The 12,290-nt window shown below is 51.2% G+C and overlaps 1 protein-coding gene across 7 annotated transcripts in view; it reads left to right on the top strand.

Moving 5' to 3' along the window:
* sema4ba (sema domain, immunoglobulin domain (Ig), transmembrane domain (TM) and short cytoplasmic domain, (semaphorin) 4Ba) overlaps positions 1-12,290 on the top strand; it is a 636,623-nt gene that overhangs the window by 259,849 nt on the left and 364,484 nt on the right. For 6 of the 7 annotated variants that reach the window (XM_038813267.1, XM_038813272.1, XM_038813279.1 and 3 more), the window contains one exon: positions 1,996-2,107. The exons of the other annotated variant lie outside the window; for it this stretch is intronic. The gene's annotated coding sequence lies outside the window, so the exon portion shown is untranslated. The remainder of the gene's footprint in view (positions 1-1,995; positions 2,108-12,290) is intronic. 7 annotated transcript variants of the gene reach the window in all.

Genomic DNA, 12,290 nt, shown 5'->3' with positions numbered 1-12,290 from the left:
AGGCAAACTGAATACTCAGAGCGCACCTCCGTATGGAGAGTGGTTGGAACACGCAATGTTCTGCTGAAGGAATTGGTTACGGGCGGTAGCACTGCATCTTTCAAAGGGAGACTGGATGAATGTTTGAAGTGAAGGACGATAACGGATGGCTGATCGATATGTTCACATCTGGGCTACACTTTGAAATTCTGGCCACTTATGTTAACAGAGTTTTCTCTTATTTTGCGAAATGGTTGGGGTGGGTTGCAGATTTTATTCCAGTCACTTCTGCCTCATGTCTCAGGTGTTAGGGCTCCCATCACCTGATCTCTGTACCATGACTGAAAGGGCAGAATCATGCAAATCTTCAGATACCTACAAGGAAAGTCCGGGTCCCTGCTGTTTATGGCACACACACATACACACACACACACACCCCCACACACACACCACCCCCCCCCCCCCCCCCCCCCCCCCGCCATTTCACCAATCTTCATTTCCCTACCCCCTGACATTTCCCTCACACCACCTGCCGTTCTCCCTCTCCCCTACAGCCACCGTCACTACCAGCTGGGAGACCCACTCACTACCCACCCACTCCCAAATATAACCTCACTTCTGGCAGCCTTCTCTTGCTGCTCTTCAGCAGGCCCGATTCACCCGCCCAAATCCTCCCCCCCTCCACTCCTCCGCCTCTGCCAGTCAGCAATAATTTCTTGCTTTCAGATGAGGCCAGAGGGCTGACATCTCCCAGAGACCCCTTGAAAGATTGTCATGCTTATGACAACTCGTGCTGCATGAGGCACCTGCTCCTTCCAGGGGTTAAGCTAGTTCACGCTTGATAGAGAATTGTTTTTTGGTCTTGCCTTTATCTCTCAAATCTCCTCCAGCCCTGAAGCCCTCTGAGATATCCGAGCTCCTGCAATACCTGCTCCTTGCATGTCCCTGCTTTTAGCTGCTCCCTTTCAGTCATGGTACAGACTATCGGAACCATTCCCTGATGAACCCTTCTCCCCCATCCCCTTGTCCATTTGAGAGTAGAAGATGCAGAAATGAATAAAGCAACAAGCCCCACACCCCTATGTGGATTACCCTGTGTTCCTCCCCACCCTCCCTACAAGCGGCCTGCATTGGCTGCTAGTGGCTTTTTGTTGCAAACATATCTCACTTACTGAAATGCACCACAATCTCCAGTTTGAAAAATGAATGCGTTCAAAGTTTTAAAAGGAACAATTGGGGGGGTGATTGATGTTTTGGAGAAAAGAAAGAGGTTTGAAAATTGGGCATTTCCTTGTTGAGAAGATGGGAGCCGGAGAAGACATCACTTCCTGTCAAGCTGCACGCTTGATAGAGAATGTCTTTTTGGTCTTGCCTTTCTTTATCTCTCAAATCTCCTCCAGCCCTGAAGCCCTCTGAGATATCTGAGCTCCTCCAATCCCTGCTGCTTGCATCTCCCTGCTTTTAGCTGCTCCACTCTTGGTCATGCCTCAGCTGCTAGGCCCAATAAACCTCGGGATTCCCTCTCTAGCTCTTCCTGCCTCATTAGTTTCCTGTCCTCCTATTAAGACAGTATTTTCATCCAGCATTTAGTCGCTTACCACTTCATGGGGCTCAGTATCAAATTGTTTTTGATTACGGCCCTGGAAAGCACCTTGGCATGTTTGACTATGTTACAGACACTGCATGAATGCAAGTTGCTGCTGAAGAAAGCCCCGTACTTCACCACGAAACATGACCAAAGCGGATAAGCACAAAAACCAGCTTGCCAAGAAATGTTCCGCTTGGATTAGGATTACTTGCGGTTCAGGACCCCTGTACAATGGGAGAGAATTGGGAATTGATGCGATTGGATCAGAACGGTGTTCGGATCACGGATGAGTTGCCCCAGCCTTGTTCAGTGTGAATGAGAACAAAGTGCAGCTTCAGGCACTTCATGTGGAAAGTAGCAACTCAGTGCAAAAAAATCAAGGTGGCTTGTTCCAAACTCGATTTACGTTTATGTTTTCTCACCTTAAGGGTTCACGGTCAAGACACCAATATAATTGGCCTGATTAAAGGGAAGGAGTGAGACTGAGGAGTAAAGCATGGCCACAACGACCTGAAGGGCCTGAATTAGTGAACGACTTGGGTAAGTTTTTTGTTTCTTTTGCAATAAAGTGTTACTGTGTTGGTTCGTAGACATAATTCACTGTGAGCAACGCACTGGAGATGTTCTTGTAGATATATTCATTTCCTGACTCCTAAGGCTGTACCAAGTATAAATCAGTTTTACGACCGCTTCCAGATTCTATCTGTCACAATAATAGAAATTGTGAGATTATTGTAATGACCAGCTAAAATGATTGGAAAGACTGTAAATTCTGGGAACAAATACGGTGGTACAGTGATTAGCACTGCTGCCTCACAGCGCCAGGGACTGGGTTCAATTCCAGCCTTGTGTGACCGTCTGTGTAAAGTTTACACTTTCTCCCCATGTCTCCATGTGTTTCCTCCGGGTGCTCCGGTTTCCTTCCACAGTCCAAAGATGTGCAGGTTAGGTGGATTGGCCATGATAAATTGCCCCTTAGTGTCCAGGGAAGTGTGGTTTAGGTTGGGTTATCGGGATTTTGGGGATAGGGCGAGCGAATGGGCCTAGATAGGGTGTTCTTTCAGAAGGTTGGGGCCAAATGGCCTCTTTCTGTGCTATAGAGGTTCCATGGTTCTAAGTTACTAGAGTAGGTTTCTACTCTATTGAATATACGGCTGAGGAGTGAATTGAATGGGGCACTCCACTGGTCACAGCCTGCCAACTTGAAAATGCTCCATTTAATCCTACTCTGCTCTCTGCTTCCTATTTTTAAAAAAATAATTTTTATTAAGGTTTTCACAAAATATAAACAACAAAACAATATTAACGAAACAACCATGGTAAAACCCCAAGAACAACAACCACCCAACTACAAAAGCAACTCCTAAAACAAAAGAAGCAAACAACAAAAAGGAAAGAGAGAACACCCACCACATCCAACAAACCCATGTACACAATTCTTCCTCCCACCGAACCAAACCCCCCCCCCCCACTGGGTTGCTGCTGCTGCCGGCCTATTTCCCTACCGTTCCGCCAGGAAGTCCAGGAAAGGCTGCCACCGCCTAAAGAACCCCTGTACTGATCCCCTCAGGGCAAATTTCACCTTCTCCAATTTGATGAACCCCACCATATCATTGATCCAGGCCTCCACGCTTGGGGGCCTCGCATCCTTCCATTGAAGCAAGATCCTCCGCCGGGCTACTAGGGACGCAAAGGCCAGAACACCGGCCTCTTTCGCCTCCTGCACTCACGGCTCCACTGCAACCCCAAAAATTGCGAGTCCCCAGCCTGGCTTGACCCTGGATCCCACCACCCTGAACACCGTCCTTGCTACCCCCTTCCAAAACTCCCCCAGCGCTGGGCATGCCCAAACATATGGGCGTGGTTCGCTGGGCTCCCCGAGCACCTAGCAAACCTGTCTTCGCCCCCGAAAAACCTACTCATCCTCGTCCCAGTCATGTGGGCCCTATGCAGCACCTTGAACTGTATGAGGCTAAGTCTCGCACAGTAAGAAGTCTTACAACACCAGGTTAAAGTCCAACAGGTTTGATTCAAACACGAGCTTTCGGAGCGCAGCTCCTTCCTCAGCTGAGGAAGGAGCTGCGCTCCGAAAGCTCGTGTTTGAATCAAACCTGTTGGACTTTAACCTGGTGTTGTAAGACTTCTTACTGTGCTCACCCCAGTCCAACGCCGGCATCTCCACATCAAGTCTCGCACAGGAAGAGGAGGAATTCACCCTTTCCAGGGCATCCGCCCACGTCCCCTCCTCAATCTCCTCACCCAGCTCCTCATCCCATTTACCCTTCAACTCCTCCACCGAGGCCTCGTCTACCTCCTGCATTATGCGGTATAGGTCCGAAATCCTCCCTCCTCCAACCCACACCCCCGAGAGCACCCTGTCCCGTACCCCACGTGGGGGCAGCAGAGGGAACCTCTCCACCTGCCGCCTGGCAAACGCCCCAACCTGCATATACCTAAACATGTTCCCCAGGGGGAGCCCAAACTTCCCCTCTAACTCCCCCAGGCTCGTGAACCTCCCATCCCCAAACAGGTCCCTCAACCTCCTAATACCTACCCTGTGCCAGCCCAGAAATCCGCCATCAATGCTCCCTGGAACAAACCGGTGGTTCCCCCGTATTGGGGACTCCATCGAGCCCCCCACCTCCCCCTATGCCGTCTCCATTGCCCCCAAATTTTGAGGGTAGCCGCCACCACCGGGCTCGTGGTATACCTCGTTGGAGGGAGCGGCAACGGCGCCGTTACCAGGCTCGTGTCCGCACAGGACGCCATCTCCATCCTCTTCCATGCTGCCCCTTCCCCGTCCATTACCCACTTACGCACCATCGCTGCGTTGGCAGCCCAATAGTACCCACAGAGGTTGGGCAGCGCCAGCCCTCCCCTATCCCTGCCCCGCTCCAAGAACACCCTTCTCACCCTCGGAGTCCCATGCGCCCATACAAATCCCGTAATACTCCTGTTAACTCTCCTAAAAAAGGCCTTTGGGATAAGGATGGGAAGGCACTGGAACAGGAACAAAAACCTCGGGAGCACCGTCATCTTGACGGACTGCACCCTACCCGTCAGCGACAGCGGTAACATATCCCACCTTTTGAATTCCTCCTCCATTTGCTCCACCAACCTTGTGAGGTTGAGCTTATGCAGGGCCCCCCAGCTCCTAGCCACCTGGACTCCCAGGTACCTAAAGCTCCTGCCTGCCTGCTTCAGTGGGAGCCTACCAATCCCCTCCTCCTGATCCCCCAGGTGCACCACGAACAGCTTGCTCTTACCCAGGTTGAGCTTATACCCAGAAAAGCCCCCAAATTCGCTGAGAATCCTCATCACCTCCGGCATTTCCCCCACCGGGTCCGCCACATACAGCAACAGGTCGTCCGCATAAAGCGACACTCGATGCTCCTCCCCACTCCGCACCAGGCCCCTCCAGTTCCCCCACTACCTCAACGCCATGGCCAGGGGCTCAATTGCCAACGCAAAGAGCAAGGGGACAGGGGACACCCCTGTCTCGTCCCCCGGTGCAGCCGAAGGTACTCCTACCTACTCCTATTCGTGGCTACACTCGCCATCGGGGCCTCATAAAGCAACCTCACCCAACGGACAAACACCTCCCCAAACCCAAACCTTTCCAACACCTCCCACAGATACCCCCACTCAACCCTATCAAAGGCCTTCTCCGCGTCTAATGCCACCACTATCTCTGCCTCCCCTTCCACAGCCGGCATCATAATAACGTTGAGGAGCCTTCGTATGTTTTTATTAAACTGCCTTCCCTTTACAAACCCCGTCTGGTCCTCGTGAATGACCCCTGGTACACAATCTTCTATTCTTGTGGCTAAGATTTTTGCCAGCAGCTTGGCGTCTACATTTAGCAGCGAGATCGGCCTATATGACCCACACTGCAGAGGGTCCTTATCCCGCTTCAGGATCAAGGAAATAAGCGCCCGTGACATAGCCCCCCCCCCCCCCCCCCCCCCCCCCCCCCTTGCCTCGTTAAAGGTCCGGACCAACAGGGGGCCCAACAGGTCCATATACCTTTTATAAAATTCGGCCAGAAACCCATCCGGCCCCGGCGCCTTCCCCGACTGCAGGCTCCCTCTCCCTTTAACCACCTCCTCCAGCTCAATCGGCGCCCCCAGTCCCTCCACCTGCCCCTCCTCCACCCTCGGAAATCGCAGCTTGTCCAAGAAGCGCCCCATTCCACCCCCCCTCCACCAGAGGTTCAGACCGGTACAGTTCCCCATAAAAGCCCCATGGGGCTACTCATCCTCCTCCGTGCCCATCAGCAGTCCCTCTTCCCCCCTCTGCTCTTGCGCGGGAAAATAACAACCAGCAAAGGCCCAAAAACCTTCTCAGCCCCGACCCCGCCCCATCACCCCGCAGCGCAGGAAACCAGAGGAAAGCCCGCGCTTTCGCCCTACCCAACTCCCATTGCCGGTCCCCACCACCAGCTCCCCGCACTCCCAGTTTACCTCCCTGCCCGAACCCGTCCACCAGACCCATACAAAAAGACATAAAGACATCGCCCCACCCACCCTAAAGCCAACACACATCCTGCATGAAACAGAGAACCCCCCCTCCAAAAAAAATTTAGACACAGTTGCATTTACATACAAAACCCCCATCCCTGACCCTCAGTTTGAGTCCAATTTCTCGGCCTGCACAAAGGCCCACGCCTCCTCCGGGGACTCAAAATAATGGTGACGGTCCTTGTAGGTGACCCTACAACATGACCCTGCCGGCTGCAACATGCCAAACTTCACACTCTGTCTGTGGAGCACCGCCTTCGTCCGGTTGTAACCGGCCCTCCGCTTAGCCACCTCCGCACTCCAGTCCTGGTAGATCCGCACCACCGTGTTCTCCCACTTGCTGCTCCGCTCCTTCTTGGCCCACCGAAGCACGCACTCCCGGTTAAAGAACCGGTGGAACTGCACCCGCACCGCCCGCGGCAGCTCATTCGGCTTGGGCCTCCTGGCCAGTATTCTGTGGGCCCCCTCCAGCTCTAGGGGCCCCTGGAAGGACCCAGCTCCCATCAGCGAGTTCAGCAAAACGACCACATAGGCCGCCAGGTCCGACCCCTCAAGCCCCTCCGTGAGGCCCAGGATCCGTAAATTTTTCCGCCTCGACCGGTTGTCCAGCTCCTCGAACCGCTCCTGCCACTTTTTATGGAGCGCCTCGTGCATCTCCACCTTCCCCGTGAGGGCCGCGGCCTCATCCTCCCTTTCGGAGGCCTGCTGCTGCAGCTCCCAATTGCGGCCCCCTGGGCTGTCTGAGTCTCCAGCATCTTACCGGTGGTAGCCTTCAGCGACTCCAGCAGCTCCACCTTAAGCTCCTGGAAGCAGCGCCGAAGAGTCTCCTGCTGCTCCTACACCCACTGCCTCCACTCCTCGAGGGCTCCGCCGGCCGCCATTTTGTTTCCCTTCCCCCGCTTTTCCGGAGGTGCTGCCACCGCTTTTCTGCTCACCCCGCTCCTGGTCCAGACCATAGAACCCTGGGGATCTACTGCAGACCCCTTCCCACGTTGGGAATCGTTGAAAAAGCTCCATTGGGGCCCCTGAAAAGAGCCCCAAAGTCCGTTTCTAGCAGGAGCTGCCGAACGTGCGGCTTAGCTCCGCATAGCCGCAACCGGAAGTGACCCTACTCTCTGCTTCCTATTAATCAATCATCTCTCCATGTTAATATATTACCCCCAATTCCATGAACCCTTACCTTGTGTATTAACCTTATCCAATGCATTTTGGAAATCCAAGTATACTACATTTGCCGGTTTCCCTTTATCTACCCTACATGTTTCATGCGCAAAAACTTGAAGAAATTTGTCAAACAGTATTTCCCATTCAGAACTTTAGGCTGCCCCAACATGGGTTCTAAGTGGGGGGGGGGGTGTCAGCTGCCTTGTCCAACTTTCCTCCCTGGACTCTCAACATAAAAATGTAATTCATCACATTTGCTGCCTGTGAAACATTTATCTCAATAAACTGTCTGCCAGATTGCCTAAAAAGCAAATTAATTAATTCGTAGCAAAGCACTTTGAGGTGACCCCAGGAAAAAGAAATAAGAAATGCAGTCACTCTGATGGCTGCCTCAGAGTTGCCCCCCCCCCCCCAAAGTATGTTGGAGGTCATGGTCCCCCCCTCCCATCTCGGCCTATCCCCCAACAGCATGTTTGGCGCTCCCTCCCCCCCCCCCCGCCTGACCTCACCCACCGGGCATCCCCTACCCTCCCGCTCTCAGATCTCCAGGACTTACCTTCTCCAAGGTCCCAGGACTTTGACCCCGGTACAGCATGGCAGTAGCGATGTGTCTGTTGATTGTCATAAAAACCAATCTGGTTCACTAATGCCCTTTAGGGAAGGAAATCTGTCATCCTTTCCTGGTCTGGCCTACTTGTGACTCCAGACCCACAGCAATTGCCCTCAAGGGCAATTAGGGATGGACAATAGATGCTGGCACAGCCTGCGATGCCCACATCCCATGAACACATTTTTGAAAACCCTCCTGCCACGGATCTAATCTGAAGTACCTAGCTTCAGGTGTGTGACTGCCTCCTGGAACAAAGTGTCCAGGTAACTTTTACCACCCTGATGCATTCGTAGTGTCTGAAGCTTAGACTCCTGCTCAACATCGCTTCCTCAAGCTGCAGACTCTTACTGCAGATGTGGTTGCTGCGGATCACGCTGGTGTCCACCAATCCACATGCTGCAGCTGCAAAACCTCACCTGACCTACCATCTTTATTGTGTTTGATTCAACTAATTAGATTTCAAGCTTAGAAATATCACTCAGCTGTTATATGTAGTTATATGAATTAGTTAACTGGCAAAGTTATAAATGTAATGCAATACTTATATTTCCCGGTACCTGCCTAATCTACTGCTCCCACTTAGAGGAATAAAACATTAAATTTCTCCAAACAATCATCTACCTGCTCACCTGATCAATGCATCGGAACACTCAGCAGATACTGGTGGCTGAAAAAAATGTATAAAAGGCAGCGCCTCCTTCACCCTCTATGCCTACTTGAACCTAATCCCCAAGTTAGCATTTGCACCTCACTGCACACTCCCTCAGTTGATTGACAGATAACTGCCACAGTTGGGCAGTTTTAAAGTTCTTAGTCAGAGTCTGACGGTTGACCTCAATTATAGCTTGAGAAAAATTTAGGCCAGTTATATTACATCTGTACTAAATTTTCAGGAGCGCACTCGTTCTTCGTCGCACTCAGGCTTTGTCATCTTCACTCTGTGCTCCCACTCTGAGTCTATTTAAAGGACCAGTCAACAAGGCGCAGCTGGGGTGCTTTTGCCTTACTTGGTGCCCCGGTAAAGTTTTAAAGAGTGAAATCTTTCAGGTTCTTTCAGGGTATTGGGGTTCGAGGGGATGGTAACAATTTAGACTTGAGAAAGAAAGGTTTACTTGGCCACAGGGAGAATGCAGGTGACGAATTGGCCACAAAACCAAAATACTACAGATGCTGGAAATCTGAAATAAAAGCAGGAATGCTGGAAATACTCAGCTGGTCAGGCAGCATCTCTGGTGAGATGATTCAAGCTGTTTGATGACCCTTCATGTGAACCTAAATGCCCGTACTGGCTTCCCTAGACAGGCGCCAGAATGTGGCGACTAGGGGCTTTTCACAGTAACTCCATTGAAGCCTACTTGTGACAATAAGCGATTACTATTATTACTATATAGCTCTTTCTAAGTAGAGCACAGGCATGATGGGCTGAATGGCTTTCTCTGATGTAAGATTCGATGCTTCTAATGTTGTAAAAAGCCAACTGGTTCAGTGATGTTCTCTTGGGAAGCTGCTGGTTCTGCCCAGCCTGGCAACAGTCCCACATTATGTGGTCAACCTATTAATTCTGTGCATCACTCCTACACTGACCTCTGCCTTTGGCCTCCTCCATGAAGCTCAATGGAATCTCGAGGAACAGCATCTTTCAATTTGACATTTTGCAACCTCTCGCAGGATTTTCTGCCTCTATTTCTTTGAAAGTTGCTGTTGGTGATAATATCGCTGTACCCATTGACACCTGCACTAGATCCATCTTCTGTTTCTTCACTTGTTCTGTTTTCTGTTCCAGTATCATTGTTTTTCTCATTTGATCATTCCTGCCCTCCACACTTTTCCTTTTGTTCTTCCCTCCACCCGACCCCTTTCCCTACTTACTTCAAAGAATCATAGAATTTACAGTACAGAAGGAGGCCATTCAGCCCATTGAGTCTGCACCGGCTCTAGGAAAGAGCACCCTACCCAGCCCCACATCTCCACCCTATCCCCAAAACTCAGTAACACTAACACTAACCCCAACACTAAGGGAAATTTTGGACACTATGGGCGATTTTGCACGGCTAATCCACCTAATCTGCACATCTTTGGACTGTGGGAGGAAACCGGAGCACCCAGAGGAGACCCACGCACACATGGGGAGAACGTGCAGACTCAGCACAGACAGTGACCCAAGCCGGGAATCGAACCTGGGACCCTGAAGCTGTGAAGCAATTGTGCTAACCACTATGCTACCGTACTGCCCTGTGCTACTTAAAACATTTACTTGAGGAAGGAGCAGCGCTCCGAAAGCTAGTGATTTGAAACAAACCTGTTGGACTTTGACCGGGTGTTGTAAGACTTCTTACTGTACTTAAAACCCGTCACAGCATTTTTTAGTTCGGGCGCAAGGTCGCTGAACTGAAATCTTGGCCGGGATTCTCCACTACCCGACGGTACGGGCCGTCCCGCCGTGATTGAGTGCGGAAGTGGTTGGCGCTCCGCCGGCTGGCAGGAACGGCCTTTGGCGCCACGCCAGCCGGGGCCGAAGTGACTCGCCGGCTGGCGGAAGTCCGCGCACGCGCCGGAGCGTCAGCAGCTGCTGATGTCATCCCTGCGCAGGGGAGGGGGTCACTTCCACCTCCGCCATGGTGAAGACTATGACGAAGGCGGAAGGAAAAGAGTGCCCCCACGGCACAGGCCCGCCCGCCGATCGATGGGCCCCGGTCGCGGGCCAGGCCACCATGGGGGCACCCCCTGGGGCCAGATCGCCCTGCCCCCCCCCCCCCCCCCAGGACCCCAGAGCCCGCCCGCGCCGCCTGCTCCTGCCGGTAAGGTGGGTGGTTTGATCCATGCCAGCGGGAGAGGCTTGACAGCGGCAGGACTTCGGCCCATCGCGGGCTGGAGAATCGCCGGGGGGGGGGGGGGGGGGGCCCGCCGACCGGCGCGGCGCGATTACCGCCCCCCGCCGAATCTCCGGTGGCAGAGACTTCGGGACACGGCAGGGGCAGGACTGACGCCGGCCCCCGGCGATTGGGTCGAAGAATCCCGCCCCCTAATTCTGTTTCTCACCACGGATACTGCTGAGGATTCCCAGCACTTGCTCTCTTTAGTTCAGAATTGTGTCATCTGCTGCACTTTGTATCTTGGTCAAACGTCATTCTTCAGGATGGACAATCTTTCAACTTAATTTAAAATCCTAACCTATTTCCAGTGTGCGTGAATGCCAGAAAGTAAGAGACGCTCTAAATATTTAAATGGCTTTATAATCCATATCGTCTTACTGATCAGAAATGTCACTATCATTTCCCCCGTGTCAACAACTCTGAATATAGCTCATGTCATAGGATGCAGTGAAATGAAAGGTGTGTTTATTGCATTTAACGCCAATCAAACAAAGCTGTGATGTTGTTCACCCGAAACAAATGGAAAAATAAGTCAATTATACTTCTCTGCGTAACATGATTAGTCCAAGCTGTGTCTGTTTTTCCTTTTAGAGTTACCTGAGCTGAATAATCTGTCGCCCAACCACAGCAGTTAACCTTGACTTGTTATCGGTTATGCAATTCTGTACGAGACCAGACAAACTGTTGTGGCTTTTGTTGGTTGAGGGATCAACATTGGTCTTTTTATCAAAAGAGCACAACTCAACACTAAACCATAGAAAGATATGAATACCGGTGCATTTTATATACTCAATGATTCTGCACCTCAATTGTCTCCAAACTGATTCCAACATGAATAATTCACCTGTAACATGCACCATCATAGTTATTATTACTTTATCAGAGCCTAATAAGTAGACTCTGTCATAACTAATGCATTATTCAGGTGTAAATAAGGATCTGCAATTTAAACATCACCAGAATTTGAGGATAATAAATATTTACGATCTAACCTCCGAGAATCAAGGCCTGTTCTGTGCTGTTCTGTTCTATGTTCTATGACAGACCTAACGGCGCCGAGGATCTGGGTTCGATCCCGGCCCCGGGTCAGTGGCTCTGTGGAGTTTGCACATTCTCCCCGTGTCTGCGGGGTCTCACCCCCACAACCCAAAAAGATGCGGAGGGTAGGTGGATTGGCCACGCGAAATTGCCACTTAATTGGAAAAAAAGAATTGGGTATTCTGAATTTACATAAAAAAAAGAATTGCTGAAGAATGAAAAATCCCACAACACCATTTTGAAGACCACTGTGTCCTGGCCAATACTGTCAAAAGCCACAATGGTTTGACTCGTTATGATCATGTTGCATGGTTGTGGGATGTTGCTGTACACCGATTGCCTGCCAAATTTCCAACACTACACCAGTGCCTTGACTTCAAATGTACTCAGTTGACTGTAAAGCACTTTGCGATGTCCTGAGGTTATGAATGGCTCTGTCTAAATATAGGCTTTCTTTTTCAAAAGATTGCGACAGCGCGTTTGGCAGCTGAAGGTGAGAGAAGGGTCAGCTACCAGGC

This window comes from Scyliorhinus canicula, chromosome 12 (genome assembly GCF_902713615.1).
Source record: "Scyliorhinus canicula chromosome 12, sScyCan1.1, whole genome shotgun sequence".
Taxonomy (NCBI): domain Eukaryota; kingdom Metazoa; phylum Chordata; class Chondrichthyes; order Carcharhiniformes; family Scyliorhinidae; genus Scyliorhinus; species Scyliorhinus canicula.
Note: the sequence above shows the minus strand (reverse complement) of the source record. Positions and strands in the feature narration are given on the sequence as shown.